The sequence below is a fragment of the Hyaena hyaena genome, unplaced genomic scaffold (genome assembly GCF_003009895.1).
Source record: "Hyaena hyaena isolate Hyena2069 unplaced genomic scaffold, ASM300989v1 scaffold_204, whole genome shotgun sequence".
In the NCBI taxonomy this organism is placed as follows: Eukaryota; Metazoa; Chordata; class Mammalia; order Carnivora; family Hyaenidae; genus Hyaena; species Hyaena hyaena.
The window spans coordinates 952,020-968,714 of record NW_024080837.1 but is presented as its reverse complement, the minus strand read 5'-3'; the positions used below and the strand labels follow the sequence as shown (position 1 = coordinate 968,714).

Here is a 16,695-nt window from a genome sequence, read left to right as displayed (position 1 = left end):
ATGTTAGCTGCAATCCAGACTAAACATGTGGAGGGTGAGAGTAATATGTGAATCGAAATTTGTTCCAAGATGCACACTATTTGTGTATCTGTCAGCAATGATAAACTTTCCTTTGTTTGTTTTCTCTTTCTCAGACTCAACTAGATGGAAAAATGACATTCAAGCCCCTCAGACCATCATGCAAAGTTGTTCTGATGGACACATAGACACCCACTTGTGATAAACTGAGGTTTACTTTATTCCTACTCAGAACAATTGGCTAGACCAAGGATCCACACCATTTATTGATGCCAGCCTCAGGCAGTGTTCTGTTGATGGAAAGGACTCCAGTAATTCGATTTAATGTCTAACCACATCTTACCCTATTAACACAGGAGAAGGGCCCAGAGTGGAAGCTGTTGGAGTGACTGTACTCCTCAGGCTCAAGTCTGACATTTCCAAGGCAGGATGTGATTACAGATAGCAATAAGGAAATCTGGGCCAGAGATGAAGTGCAGAGATCAGGAAACATAAAGAGATGACAATAACAAGACAGTGTGGCAGCCTGTGTCCTGTTCCCTTATCCGGCTGTGAGTAGGCAAAACATCTTGCTGGAATGCCTCCTTGATTTCAGGATAGACACTCTCAGACCTGGTCAAGTCAGGATACTTCACAGCAGCCGAACTTCACCTGGAATGCTCAACATCTCAGGCCGACTCAAATGCGCCTCGCTGTTATTGAGTAATAGAGAAATAGACAATCAAATAATGAATAATAGAATTCACCCTTCTGAATAATAGAGAGATATGTGTTTTTACAATTGTGTGTTTTCTAAGTCTCTTGGCCATTTTACTTTTACTTATAACCAAAACATATAGGAATTTGTTTGACAGCCTGACTTCAATCTATGAGAGCTGAGCTCACAAGGAAACTGAGATCTTATAGACTCTGCTGCAATTCGGGGTTCCTTTTTTTCTTACTTTTTGATTTTTCCCCAAGTGAAGTCTGCAGACAACTTGAGTACAAATCACATGGCACGATTGTAAGCATGTCTGATTTTCGTGCCCCACTTTTGTCTACTGAAGTAGAAGCTCCAGGGTGGCACCTAGAAGACTGCTTTCTTTAGAGAGAACAGCAGCTGTGGGGCTCCTGGGTGGCTCGGTCGGTTAAATGGCCAACTTTGGCTCAGGGTGTGATCTGCAGTTCATGGGTTTGAGCCCCCGTCCGGCTCTGATCCTACAGCTCAGAGCTGGAGCCTGCTTTGCATTCTGTGCTTCCTCTCTCTCTGCCCTCCCCAGCTCGCACTCTGTCTCTCTGTCTCTCTCTCAAATAAGTAAATGTTAAAAATATTTTTTTAATAAAAATAAATAAAACGTTTTTTAAAAATTTTTTAAAAATTAAGACAAAGCACAGCAGCTGAGACTCAGGTCCACTAGTCCAGGAGCCCAGAATTTAGTGCCTGAGGTTTGCAAGTTGTAACAGAGCATTCATTCTTCATTTCTTTCCAGGGATAACAAGATTTTTCTATCAATATTATATTAAAAGCAGCTACATGTGCTTATGTGAAATAAAAGCAGCACTCCATTTGTGTGCAAAATTTGAGTTCACTTGCTTGAAAGCGCTTTGAAGTAATGTTTTCTCAGCTTTCTTTAATTGGACGGTGACTTTACAAGAGCGCTTTGGAAAGGGTATTCTATTTCAGTGTTATTTCTGGCCTCCACTCAAGAAACCAACGATCTCATAAGCAGTCAAATTGATAACCAACCAGTAACTCTCCAAATTAGAAGGGAGCCTCAACTCATTTCAAACTATAATATTAAAGCCCTCAAATTGTTAGGAGTCTGTACTGTCAGTTGAAATTAAAAGGTAGAAATTTGGCTTTTGGTATAATTGAATATGGGGTGCTGTCATATGCCTATGAAGTAGTGCCATTTCAGAAGCTATATCTGAAGTTATTTCCGAGGCACATCATGAATCACCTTCACAGAACAGAGAGATAAAAGAGATGAATCAAGATTTATTCAACACACATTTATTGAGTAACAACTATGTACGTGGCACTGGTCTGGGTCTAGAGCCGGAGGAGTAAATAAAGCAAGTCCAGGCTCCTTAGCTCTTAGTTCTACTAAGGAAAGCAGGAAATAAAGAAAAAGCCAATATTTAATATTTCTAAGATGAAACACACATTACAGATGATAAATGCACCGGCAAATGGTTTATTCTGAATCTAAAAATTCTGAATCCGCAGTTTGAAAGTGATCCACTGAATCACTCACATCTATGGTCACAGTTATAGTATAGAATTCAAAATTCTGGAATCCACAGTTTGAAAATGATCCACTCAATCACTCACATTTATGGTCACAGTTACAGTATAGTCAAAATACGGATCTGATGTATGACTGATCTTTTTTTCCCTGGGGCCCTATCCTGTCTCCTTGTCATTCCTGACCTTCTGTAATGATGAAAGGCAGCCAATCAGGAGATTTGTTTGTTTGTTTTAACTGGGTGCTTTTAACTCAGGAAGCAAAACCAGTAGAAACTGGATGCATCACCAGAGTCATCTGTGAACTGTGCCCAGAGTTTACAGATACTCAGTTGGTTTCAAAACTGCAAGCTAATACCCACACGTACCAACAGCTTGCCTTTCTTTTTTCCCCCCTGCCGTGTTATTAATATTTAGAGTTGTAATACGACCCCATCCAAAAACTGTTGCAGAAACTTCTTGGAAAAGAACATGAAGTTTATCTGTGCCTATGAAGTATCTGTTAATCAGAGGAGGCGGGGGTGGGGTAATAAAAACAAACCAAAACAAAAACCCCATGAACAGCCATATATTTTCTTCGTGTAACCTTACATCATTTCAGACCAAAGTGCAGAGTCACATGTTTTTTTATTTTAGAAATTTACCAGCAGCAGAGAGGGTATTGTTATGCTGATCAGAATTCGTTTGGTAAGGTAGGCTGTGGGTTTGATTTAATTTTTCATATTTGTCTTTCTGCTCATATAAGAATTTTCTCTAGGGGAAAATACACGCTAAGGCTAAACTTCACACGAATTAACTAATTACCTACACATTGCAGCCTTCAGCCATCTTTAATAAAAGAACACCATCTACTTCTTGCTAAACTGTAAAAAGGGATTCCTTTTTTGTAATATTAATGTTACCCCACTGAACAGTGCCATTAGAAGAAATCCCAGAAGCAAACATGGTACGAATTTTGGAGCAGCTGTGTAGAGGTGGCTTCTAATCATAATTGAACATGAACAAGAACAAATAAATCAAGGAAGCTACTCCTCCACTTCTGCTGACCTAGAGATGTCAGTTTTCACACTGAATAAACATCAAGCAGCTTGCAAGAGAAGTTACATGGCAGCTGGGACAGTGACAGTAAAGCCCGTCTTGGCTTCGCACACTCAGATGTGCCAGAAGCCCAGGAACTTTCTTTTGAAATCCAGATTACACATTTGAAACTGCCGCTTCCTGACTTTGACTCCTTGGCGAGACGCTCGCTGAATGTGCACACTGAGTAGATGATGGCAACAAACAAGTTCTGGGTGAAGTTACTCACCTCCCAGCACAGAGCTGCTTCACAGGGCACATCAGGTGAACAGTGGGCTCAAGGCAAGGCCGACGTGATGCTGGGAGAAAGGGCTGGAGGGTTTTGGGTTTTATCATCTCGCGTGTGTTTTTAAATATAAAAGTAGATTTTTGAAAGGTGATTAGAGTTGGGTTTTCAGCCGAGGCCATGTTATTAGGAGACGGCTCGCCGCCAATAAATGTCACCCTCAGCTGTTGACCCTTGGGTAGCTAAATGGGGGTCAAAATTAAAACTTGGCAGGGGTCCCACGTGCTGCACTTCTCTTGTGCCCTTGTTTGTTTGTTTTTGTCCAGAAACGGATTTGCTAAACATCCCCTCTTCAAGCACTGATTCTATGGAGAAGAGGACCTAAAATCAGCAACTTTTAAGCATAGAGGTTGCTAGGGAGACCCTGCTTGAAACATAAATACCTTCTTCTCATTGCTATATTACCTGCGCCCCAAAATACTGCTCTCAAATCAGCCGTTTCGTTCTCACGAGTGACTTTAACGGTAAGATGATGCCCTAGAGCCCGCGGTTACTTCAAATGTGTGATTTCATCCAGCCCATCCGCAGAAGGCGTGAGAGAACTACAGAATCAGAACAGTCGCTGTGCTTCTCTGTGTTCCATTTTCCACATGCAAATATTCTAATCATTTGCTGAACGAGGGGTCTTGGCAGGTCCGATGTGCTAAGAGCACTCATGATGGGAGACATTATTTACGGTCATCTTTTCCTAAGTCTCATTTCAAAGAAACTATCATCCATTATTTTAAGAGAAAAACTAGGAAATAGAAAATTGTTTCTCACCGAGCCATGGCCTTTGTACACATGTGCTTTCGTATCTCCATTTTAGGAGGGGTGCAAACATCTTTGCTACCCTGGGGTCATTGTCCTGGCCTGTCCTTTAGATGTTTTTATCCTGTCATCCAGACAGTTCAATCAGGAGTGAGGTGCATTCGAGTCGGGTTCCACTCTTGCCAGGAGGATAATCCCCTAATGACCGGTCAGTGTTTTCATCCCAGTCAGTTTGACCTTTCCAGATGGAGACACTGCTTTCAGTTTGCACAAAACGACCTCAGCAGCAAATGAAACCCAAGGTGGGGATGTCGTTGCTGTTCCTCTCACTGCCTCCCGCTTCTAGCTTTCCTTTCCTGACGTGGACATTTGCAAATACAGCATCTCTTCAAAGTGCTCTTTAGTGTGGAAAACATGGGGAGTTGAGGGAAATTGTGCATAATTCTATTAAAAGGCTTATACCTCAGCTTTGAAAACTCATTGAGGAAACGTGATTCAGGGGGAGAGAAAGTCTTATCTTCTGGCCCAGAAGGCGCTTCATGGAACTAAGCTTGTTAATGTGAGGAGTGCACGTTAAGCACCAAAAACTAAAATAAGTCAAGAGAGGGAAGCGCTTCTCTGATCTCCCTTCAAGTCCCCAGTGGTCTGAAGCTTAAGACAGAGACGTGTTTTCTGTTCTTTTCACCATGTTGCAGACTTAGAAATGGAGTCGTATCACTGTATGGGAAACACAGGTGTGTCTCTGGAGGGAATAAAATGTATTGTCTCTCTTCAGTTGAGGACCGTTCATTTTGGTGTCTTTACACACTTGAGAACATCTTCCATAGATCAAATGACTCTGTCACCTTGCCTATTTTGATCATATGATGCTGCCCATCGTTCTTAGGCTGACAGCCAGTTTGGCGTCTATTTTTCATATTCAGCTTCTAAGATCGTAGTTGTGGAGCCAAACACTGACAGAGTAAACGGTACAAAGCCAGTGTAATTAAATTCTTCTTAGTACAGAGCAAGTTCCCATTAAACAGGCTGCCGCTCCAGATGGTGGCCTGCTATGGGGAAAGGCACATGAAGACTGCACCTGCGCTGTGGCTGGGGAGCGCCCAGAGCCCTCAGAAGCCACTGTTCTAGAACTATCCAGAGCCTTAAGCTTACTTTTTACTGGGATCCATATCTCATCCAGAACATGTGGAGTGTGGAGACCTTTCCATTTGTGTCTTAACTCTCATTCCCTATTCAGTTGGATTGTTGCCAGGACCTATGCTTTTAGAGCCCCTATGCTCTCACGCACATAAACAGAGATACAATTTCATTTTTTGAAATAACATAAAATTTGCAACTATGTTGATAGCAGACCAACAGTTTGTTTTTCTCCCTAGGTGATTTCTTGATTATAAAATTCTGGGTAAATTCACTGAGATGGAAATTTTCTGATGTTTATTTGTGCTTATAGAGTCACCCAGCAGTGACTGCTGTGATAGCATCTAGTAAGTGGCCATTTGTGTCCCCACAGTCTTTTCTGCCCAGCAGCAGAGCAAGGTGACTCACACTTGCTTGTCAATTTTGAAGGTTTTATTGGGTCTTAATTGTATTTTATATCTAATTTAAAACTTTTCCAGATGGTTTTGTGATTCTCCTTATCTAACTGACCTTAGGCTGCATTCCTTTTTCCTGTCAAGGGATCTTCCTTACCATGTTTTTCGCCTATCTTGCTCTCTAACTCCAAATTACACTAACTCAACATTTATTTAGATAAAAAAACACTTAGGAGAGTTTTGGGGGTTTGGGGTTTGTTTAGGAGAGATTTATGTCATTTTAAAATTAAATGTAAGAGAGAGTATGAGCAGGGTAGGTGCAGAGAGAGAGGGGGACAGAAGATCTGAAGTGGGCTCTACGCTGACAACAGAGTCCAATGCTGGGCTCGAACTCATGAACTGTGAGATCATGACCTGAGCTGAAGTGGGATGCTGAACTGACTGAGCCACCCAGGCATTTCTTGTGTCATTAAAAAATTTTTTAATGTTTATTTTTTGAGACAGAGAGAGACAGAGCACTAGCAGGGCAGGAGCAGAAAGAGAGAGAGACAGAATCTGAAACAGGCTCCAGGTTCTGAGCTGAAAGCACAGAGCCCGATGTGGGGCTTGAACTCATGAACAGCTGAGAGCCCCGTGCTTAAGAGCATAGGGGCTCTAAAAGCATAGGTCCTGGCAACAATCCAATTGACTAGGGAATGAGAGATCATGACCTGAGCGGAAGTCAGAGGCTTAACCATCTGAGCCACCCAGGTGCTCCTCCTTATGTTGTTGTTGCTGTTGTTTTTAATGTTTTATTTATTTCTAGGAGAGACAGAGAGAGAGACAGCGTGAGCAGGGGAGGGTCAGAGAGAGAGGGAGTCACAGACTCTGAAACAGGCTCCAGGCTCTGAGCTGGCAGTCAGCACAGAGCCCAACGTGGGGCTCGATCCCACGAACCGCGAGATCATGACCTAAGCGAAAGTCGGACGCTTAACTGACTAAGCCACCCAGGCGCCCCTTATGTTGGTTTAAAAAAGCAACTTATATTTAACTGGTAGTGGCTCTGGGAAATTATACTTGTCTGGCTCTGGTGCATATGTATATTAAAAGTAAGACTCACATGCTGAAGATTATGTGACAGAAGTGAAATTCTATTAACTAGAGTTGCCATTTTAGGATTGACACCTGAGAATTGTGTTCTCATTATGTAATATGTAGGCAAAGTTATGTTACTGTACCTGACATGGCGTAAACATTTATAATGTCCAGCCAAAATTGCCACCTGACCACGCAGAGAAAAAAGAAAATCCTAATCAGATTAGAGTTTAATGAATTCATCTCAGGCCAGTTGTGAATTCTTAATGCCAAGCCATTCCAATGAATAAACAGTGGAAAAGTTTGGAGAACAAAAGATCTTAATTATTTGCATTCTTTCAATGGCTGTAATTGCAGTATGTTTTTTATTGTCTGTTATAACTTGTCCCTTGTTGACGTATTTTTAAATTGTGGTTTGTTCTCTGTTGCAAGGTAGTTAGGATAATCATTAAAACTGGCAAAATTTCCTTCTGAATAAAACATACATAATAAATATGTATGTTTCAACTTAACCAGAATTTGCAGATGAATGGCAGGCAGTTCCGGGTTAGTTTTTATGTAATTTAGTATAGTCATTGCTAGACTGAAAATGCACCACACACAATATAACACATTAGAAAGTATGCACTTAGAATAAAAATGTTAGAAAATCTCATAACTTCTATCTTTATATATTTGCCCTTTATTCTCAAATATGAATTTTTAAGATAACATTTTTTTCCTGATTACTAAAACAACACGTGCTTATTTTGGAAGAGATGGAAAATATACAAAAATAAAAGAAATCAATAAGAACCATATAATCTTACAACCCAGAGATATCCTTTCTGGTAATTAGAAGTGAATGTTAGAAGTAAAATGTCTTTTAACTTGGTGCACATACCTTACTTCTAGTCTTTTTCCTACACAGTTTATTTTACAAAACTGTGTTATACTATAGCTTCTTTGTAATTTAATTTTAATTTTTTAATATAGGCATTTTATTCCCTTTTATTTAAAGTTTATTCTGAAAGAGAGAGAGAAGAGAGCACATGCATACACCTGCCTGAGCCAGAGAGGGGCAGAGAGAGAGGGGGAGAGAGAGAGAGAGAGAGAGAGAGAGAGAGAATCCCAAGCTCAAACATGGGGCTCGAACTTACGAACTATGAGATCATGATCTGAGCTGAAACCAGGAGCCGATGTTTACCTGTGTGAACCACCCAAGCACCCCATTTTGTAGTTTTAAATACATATGTAGTATGTTTATTTACAAATATATTTTTTGTCAGTTGTTACTTTTCCACATCACATTTTTTAACAGCTGTGCAGTATTTTGTCATATGCGTAATAAAATTTGAAAAGTGGCTCTTCCATCTGACAAGAAATTCAATGGGTACAGAGCTCCAGGCCATCACCACATTGGCAGACTGACTTTTGGGGCTCCAGCTTTTTACTTAAGGTAAAGCTATTATTTTCTTTGATTTGAGTTGAATACCTTTAGATGATTAAGCATTCTTCTACCTGTCCTTTCCCGGGTACCAGCCCCTGCCATTGTCTATATCTTATATCTGCCTGCTTCATGCATTTCAGCTTCCTGCCCAAGGTCACCACCTTTGGCATGGAATGTCCAAAAGTTAAGAGAAACATTTAGGATATTAAAAACAATTAAAAGTGACTTGTCTGAAATAACAATCACCATGTAAGTTGGAGGTGCATTTTTTTTCACTACTCAGCACAGCTGTTTTGCCCCGTGGAACTATCATAATTTGTCCTCTATGGTGTTAAATGGATGTCTATGCATGAATTGGAAAGGAAAGAGAACAAGAAATTAGGGCAGTGCATTGTGATGGCTTGGGCTCAGTTCTCTTGGTTACCTTTCACCGAAGTCATGGTTTCTGTTTAGTTTTGGACAGAATAGGCCATACGGTAGTAACAAATTAATTCTGAAGTCTTGGTGGCCCAGAAAAAGAAAATTATTTACTGCTCACAGAGAGACATGATGGAGACTGACAAGGACTCCCCTTCATCCATGACTCAGTGATGCAAGCTGCCTCCATTTTGTGATGATATCATCTCAATATGTTGTTGCTATAGAAGAGAAGAGGGACGTAAAGTCACACCAGTTCTTAATCGTCTAAGCCCCCAAATTATGTGTTCTCTACAGCTCTCAATCTCTTGGCTAGAACTAGTAACATGGTAGGGAATGGAGGGCTAAGAACTATCCAGAGTGCATAGATATTTGATAAGTACAGTCATTGTACCTTGTCGCATATCAGACTACAGGAACAAAATTTATACCTCTTCTCAGTGAACTGGAACAGGGTATTAAAAGGATTACTTGGATCAGAGAATCTAGAGAAACCAGTAAATCCATTAAGACCTGAGAATCAGAACAGTCCAAAGAGCAGTGATGGTCAGAGTGGGAACAAACTGAGCAACACAACTACTGGATAGTAGTTAACCAGATAGAGTGAGACAGAGAGAAGATGTCGTCCATGAGGCCATGACCTCATGTTCCTAACTTGAATTCTTTGCAAGCGTGGTTCCCAAATCTGGTTAGTCGGGTTTAGAAAACTGCAGAAAGCACGTGAGAAAATGCAGAGTTCTGGCCCCACCTGAGACCTACTGAATCAGAATCTCCTAAAGAATATCCTACATATATTTTAAAAGCTCTTCCTTATTATTTTGATGTAGCCAGGGTTCAAAAGCATTGCTTAGAGAAGGAGGTAGATGATGTTCTTAAGAGGAGGGTCAATGAGAGAGTAACTCATAAAAAAAGTAGTGGGAAGAGCCACACCAAAAAGGGACCCCATTTATGTTCCTATTTTTGGTGAAGGTTGGCATTACAAAGGGAGGTACATTCTACTCTGTGTCATGGTACCCTGAGAAATTTACCTCAATCAACTACCTGGTCAGATACTTAGTACCCACACCTATACCACTATTCACAGACCTGCTAGGTTGGAATGGTCTGACTTATTTACTCATCTGCCCCTTGGTTAAGAAAGTACTAGGTAGCAGCACTATTAAACATGCATAGGTGTCTAAAAATAAGCCAGTGCAGATGAATCTCCAGTTTCATACAGAGTATGAGAGGAAGATCTGACCTGTGTCTAATGGCTGGCATTTTTACTCACAGTCCCTGTTTTTGCACGACTTTCTCTATACATGTCAGGAGACAGCAAGACCCAAATCTAGGATAAATACCTAAGTACGAAACAAATAGCAAGTACATGTTTGGTTCAAAATGGGGAATTGAGTACAGAGTTTGGGTGGTGCCAAGGACATTTAATGAATTCCAAATATAAGATCACATAGCTGAGTAACAAATGCATTAAATCAGAGTTGTGACATGGGAATCAAAACCAGGACGGGGCAAAGACAGACAAACTAGCTGGAGTCATGAACTCAGAGAAACATGAACAGCCTGTCTTAATTCGAGCGGAAGTCCAACTGATTTGTAGCTGTTTCAATGTCGCCAGAGAATGCCTTCCCGCTCCATATTTTTTAAGCTGCTGGGAACACAGCGGACTATAGAATGGTCTTTTTTCTAAAGGACCATTTCCATACTCTAGTTATATCCACAATCATGATTCATTAAGCAGCAGTGGATTTTGAAAGTAATTCAACAGTTTTCCTTTTACTCCATCTCACTCTTTATTTGCTTAGAAGTCTTGCAGATGGAGACCAATGGAACAGAATTGAGAACTCAGAATTGGACCCAAAAGTATACAGCCAACTGATCTTTGACAAAGCAGGAAAGAATATCCAATGGAAAAAAGACAGCCTTTTTAACAGATGGTGTTGGGAGAACTGGACAGCAACATGCAGAAGAATGAAACTAGATCATTTTCTCACACCATGCACAAAAATCAACTCAAAATGGATAAAGGACCTGAACGTGAGACAGGAAACTATCAACACCCTAGAGGAGAAAGCAGGAAACAACCTCCTTGACCTCCACCGCAGCAACTTCTTACTTGACACATCCCCAAAAGCAAGGGAATCAAGAGCAAAAATAAACTGTTGGGACCTCATCAAGATTAAAAGCTTCTGCACAGCCAAGGAAACAACCCAGAAAATTAATAGGCAACCAACGGAATGGGAAAAGATAGTTGCAAATGACATATCAGATAAAGGGTTAATATCCAGAATCTATAAGGAACTCACCAAACTACACGCCCGAAAAACAAACAACCCAGTGAAGAAATGGGCAGAAGACATGAACAGACACTTCTCCAAAGAGGACATCCAGATGGCCAACAGACACATGAAACGATGCTCAGCATCCCTCCTCATCAGGGAAATACAAATCAAAACCACACTGAGATACCACCTCACGCCAGTCAGAGTGGCTAAAATGAGCAAATCAGAGAACTCTAGATGCTGGCGAGGATGTGGAGAAACGGGCACCCTCCTACACTGTTGGTGGGAATGTAAACTGGTACAGCCCCTCTGGAAAACAGTGTGGAGGTTCCTCAGGAAACTAACAATAGAACTCCCTTATGACCCAGCAATAGCACTGCTAGGAATTTACCCAAGGGATACAGAAATGCTGAGGCATAGGAGCACATGTACCCCAATGTTCATAGCAGCACTCTCCACAATAGCTAAAACATGGAAAGAGCCTAAGTGTCCATCAACAGATGAATGGATCAAGAAGATGTGGTTTATCTATACCATGGAATACTACATGGCAATGAGAAACAATGAAATCTGGCCATGTGTAGCAACATGGATGGACCTTGAGGGTGTTATGCTGAGCGAAATAAGTCAGGCAGAGAAGGACAAATATCATATGTTTGCACGTATAGGAGGATTAGGAGGAACTTGACGGAGGAACAAGGGGGAGAAGAAGGGCGGAAATGGTGGGGGAAAGGGAGAGAGGCAAACCATGAGAGACTCTTGAATGCTGACAAAAACTGAGGACTGATGGATGTGGGGGGGAGGGGGGGATGGGCATGGAGGAGGGCACTTTGGGGATGAGCACTGAGTGTTATGTAGAAACTAATTTGACAATAAACTATTTGTAAAAAAAAAAAAAAAAGAAGTCTTGCAGATGGCTGGCTGATCAAGGTGGGAAAGTAAGGTTTGGGTGATCTCTGTCTGCTTCTGCTTCGGAGCCATGTTCAAGGACATCAGGTTATTTCTTGGCTGAAAGAGAGAAGTCCGATAGAAGACATACAAGAAGATTCCTCATCTACTTGAAGAAACAAACTTGTTCTGTGTTGCTTCAAAAAGGCCAATATTTTGAAATTCCGAAGGGGCGGATTCAAAATGCCGGTACACAGTAATAAATATTTGAAGAATGAATGAATGAATGATGTAGAATAAAAATGTGGAAGAAATAATACTGACCTATATAATTTATGGAACATCCACCATGTGCTAGGTGCTTTAAATATTATAAATTGATTTCTAATAACAACTCTTTAACGTAGATAGAAAAGAAAATGGTCATAGAACTACAAGTTCTACATAGCTTTGCTTTTATTATGTTTTATTGAGAACTTACTATGGCTAAGTGGTTTATATGGCATTTATCATGACACACATAGGCATATAGCGCTAAGCACTTTACATATATTTATATATATTATGTATAATCTCATTTAATTCTTGCCATTCTATGGATGGGGAAATGGAGACTAATAGGAATTAACCAACTTGACTTAGGTCAAATATCCAGGAAGTGATGGCTCTGGTATTTAAGCCCCAGTCCATTGGCTCCTATGGCTATATATTTCCCTGTTATAGCACAGAGCAATCTCCAACAAGGATACCTTTGAAGGGATGCCAACATTTTATGAAACGTTGCAATAGATGACCTTCTAAGTTTCTTCTGATTAGGATTTTCATAATTATATATGCAAATAGTTATTCTCCCTACGTCTTTAGATAGCACTTCCTTACCTACCACTTTAAAGACAAAAAAAACTTCTTAAATTTCATAGAAAGCTTAAAAGTGTTCTAAATCCACACAAAAATTTTAACTGATATGATAAAGATCTCTCTCTTTTTTTTTTGGTAAATTCTGGCATACAAATTCCACCTGATGTGATGATTAAAAATTCTCCCTATTTGTTTAAGTTTTGGCACTTTTCAAAACAGGATTCCCATTTTCTTAGTGTCTGGACCAAATTAAACAGCTCCTAAAACCATGATAGCAGATACACAGTGCAGGACCAGCCAGGGACCATCGCAGGACCAGCTCCCCACACAGAATATCTGGTGACTTGAGGAGTATTATTCTCAATAATCCCACACTTACTGAGAGCTATTCTAAGTACCCCTGAACAAAAAAGACCTTGTTGCAATTAGCATATCTTTCAAAAGAGAAAAGCCAATGCTAAAATCCTCTGCCAATCTGTATATAGCTCATTTGAATGCTTGATTCTATTCCTTATAGTTATACAATTACATGGAAATTATTTCATGCCAACTCCTCTATCCCGCCATCATTTTTAAGAAGGAAATTAACAACGATGCCCCATTTGACAAATGTTTGCAATCGGAAAAGAGCACCGTGACAAGTCAACTCTTCAATAATGAGAATTCAAACAATGGGAAAGCTGTGTTGATTTTCTAAACAATTCAAGATGCTAATGCCTCCATGTGAGGTCAGAACACTGGGGTTGAGGAAGACGCACCAAGAAATCTTGACTTCTCTTCTGCATAGCACAAAGAGTTTTGGAGCTCTTAAACATAAATGTTACTTTTCCTGTTCGTGAATCTGCACCAGACTCCAAGCTAATCATGACAAATTGCTCTTTAAATTCACAAGGCAACAGCATTCTGAAACATTCCCAGAAATTATTATGCACCCACATAATGATAGCAGGTATTTATCCAATGCTTACCAGGTGCTGATCTAACTAGAGCTAAGGCTGGACCCCAGGGGGTCTAGCTCCATACTGTGCTCTTATCCTTCACACTGAATGGCCTCCTCCAAGACAGGCTATTTAATAAGACCCCTACTTCGAGGCCCCATCTGTTTGCAGCTCACATTTGTGTGAAAGTGAAGCCACAAATCAGATCAGAAAGCACCATCGCCACCACTGACAAGGGGCTTTGAGTCACCAACATCACTCATTGGTCAGACAAAACTCACAACTTTAGAAAGAATGTCACAAACTTGGCTCATTGCAAGGGGAAGTGGAATATGCTGTGAAGAAGACCCTCCCTGTGAGTGAGGGGAGACCCCCACCTACTGGCCCTGAAAGTTGGATGGAATTGCAGAGGGGAATCTTGAAAGAGGTGCGGTTCAAGAGAGTGTGAGTTTTGACTCTCCCTCTCCTATTTTAGGAAGTGCCTGGAATTAGAATTTTCATAATTACATTATGCAAACAGTCCTTTTCTTCAGTTCTCTAGATAGCACTTCATTACCCTACCACTTTAAAAAAGTTGATTTTTAAAATAAAGTTGATGTTTAAAATAAAGACACTTGCTTTATTTAAACAACTGGTGTTTCTGCTTTGGGCTGACTGCATGGACAGGATGGCAACAGAAGGGCAGTTTATCCCATCCCATGGCTTCCGCGGCTCCCATGCAGGGGAGTGCACTTGTGGAGGGGACTGAGACTCCAAGCTGGGAGGTGTCTAAAGTCCAAAAGAAGAGTGGCTGAAAGGCAGAGCTTGATGACCATGAGGCCCCATCTGTCTCCACCTGCAGCATAGAGCAACCCTTCTCCATCTTCAAGATGCATGCGAATCTCTAGGGGTCCTGCTGAAATGCAGATCCTGATTCAGCAGATCAGAGGAGGGCCCACAACTCTGCATTTCTTACAAGCTCCCTGCTCATACCAAGGCTGCTGGGCTATAGCCCCCATTACCAGTGGCAAGGACCTCGAGGTCACAGCGACCAAGATGCAGAGGGACCTTGTGTACCTGGACATGTGTTTTCATTGCCCTTCCCTGTTTACTCTCTTGGTCCGATATCCAATTGCTTAGGGGAGAATCTCCATTCCTCTGCTCATATGTTCAGAGAGATCATTCGTAAAAATAACACTGCTGGCCTCTCTCTGCCTGTCACACGGGAGTCACCTTAGCCGATTGCCTCACAGGGGACATAAATATCTTATTCATGGTTACCCTCAAACCAATGGCACAGAGAGAGGAGGGGATGTGGGATGGCTGTCCTTGGGAGTTCCTCTTCTCTCTGCTGCATGGCTTGAGTTCAGGCAGATGGCACTTTTTTATCTGGCACCAGGGACATCTGCTTCCTGGTGCTAGGACAGCTGTTGCTTTGTCAACTCTAAGGAGGCCCTCTACAGCTGTGGGTAAGAAAGGAGAGGTGATGCTGGGCTCAATGCTGAAGGAAGACTCCAGAACTAGTGATTCTTCAGTCCCATTGCCCAGAAAGATCAATATGCTTTCAGAAGCACAATGTTAGCAGACCTGCTGCTCGGCGTCCCTGAGATTACCAGGGGAAATGCTTGTGGGTGTGCCTCCATATCCAACTTCGGCTCTGGGTAGAGAAATCATTTCAGAATCTTTCCCTCCTTGAAACACCAGCAGAAAGTATAATTATTTGCATTGTCCAAACTATTTTCATAAAATATGCAATGGAATTCGGAAACCCAAATTTAGATGAGGTGCAATGGAACGGTCTTCCTGAGAGAGAAAAGGTAATTATAGAAAGGCCTTTCAAAGAAAAGTGGTGGAAACACTTGCTAATTTTTCCCTGAGACCTTCATAGGACCAGGTTACACAGAGAGGAAGTGGGTCTGGATAACCTATGACTTCTTTTCCCAAGGCGATTCCATGACCCGAGTAACCACCATAGAGAACCAAGACAATGAGTGGAATCAGGCCATGCTTGAGGCCAAGATAAACTGGGCTAATGCTCAGATTGTTCTGAATGGCTTGGTGCCCTGCGAACACTGGCCACCACACCCTGCCCCATCTTCCTGGCAGGTGAGATTTCCCCACATGCCACCACCCCATAAAACCATAGGAAGAAGCTTGTATATGTTACCAGATTCTTCTTCAAAAAATTTTTTTGGGAACATGGCTCTAAAAAATGTATTTGGGAGCACCTGGGTGGCTCAGTGAATAGAGTAGCTGACTTCAGCTCAGGTCATGATCTCACAGTTCATGATTTTGAGCCCCACATCTAGATGTCAGCCTGTCAGTGCAGACCCCGCTTGCAATCCTCTGTCTCCCTCTCTCTGTCCCTCCCCCCTTGGACTCTCTCCAAAATAAATATATAAGGTACACTGAGCGATGTTGCCCTCTCCTGTCCCCACCCACCCCTGCCCTCCTTGCCCACTTTAACTCATTACTGAATTTCTGTTTATCTTTATATTGTTTCATTACGCACAATGAATATTCCCATACCTCTTTCTTATTTGAAAAGATAGAGTTTACTGTTCTACACCTTGCTTGTTTTTCACTTAACAATGTAGTGTAGAGATTTCTTCATAGCAGTATATAGAATCTGTCTTATTTTTGATAGCTGCTTGGTATTCCAATATATGAATAATATAATAATAAGCAATGATCTAGGGGGTTATTTTTTAATATTAATTATTGTAATATAGTTGACATACAATGTTATATTAGTTTCAAGTGTACAATCTAACAATTTGACAATTCTATACATGATTCAGTGCTTGTCACAGTAAGTACAGTCACCATCTGTCACCATACAATATTATTACAATATTATTGACTATATTCTCTGTGCTGTACTTTTCATCTCCATAAATTAATTATTTTATAACTGGACATTGTACCTCTTAATCCCCTTCA

The 16,695-nt window shown here is 41.1% G+C and overlaps 1 long non-coding RNA gene across 1 annotated transcript; it reads right to left on the bottom strand.

Annotated features, from left to right (window-relative positions):
- Window positions 1–214: 214 nt before the first annotated feature.
- Window positions 215–4,120, bottom strand: LOC120238339. Its single transcript, XR_005530191.1, has 2 exons — window positions 4,014–4,120; window positions 215–710 (listed from the first exon to the last, which is right to left on the bottom strand). It is a non-coding gene; the product is annotated as an uncharacterized LOC120238339 (long non-coding RNA).
- Window positions 4,121–16,695: the final 12,575 nt, after the last annotated feature.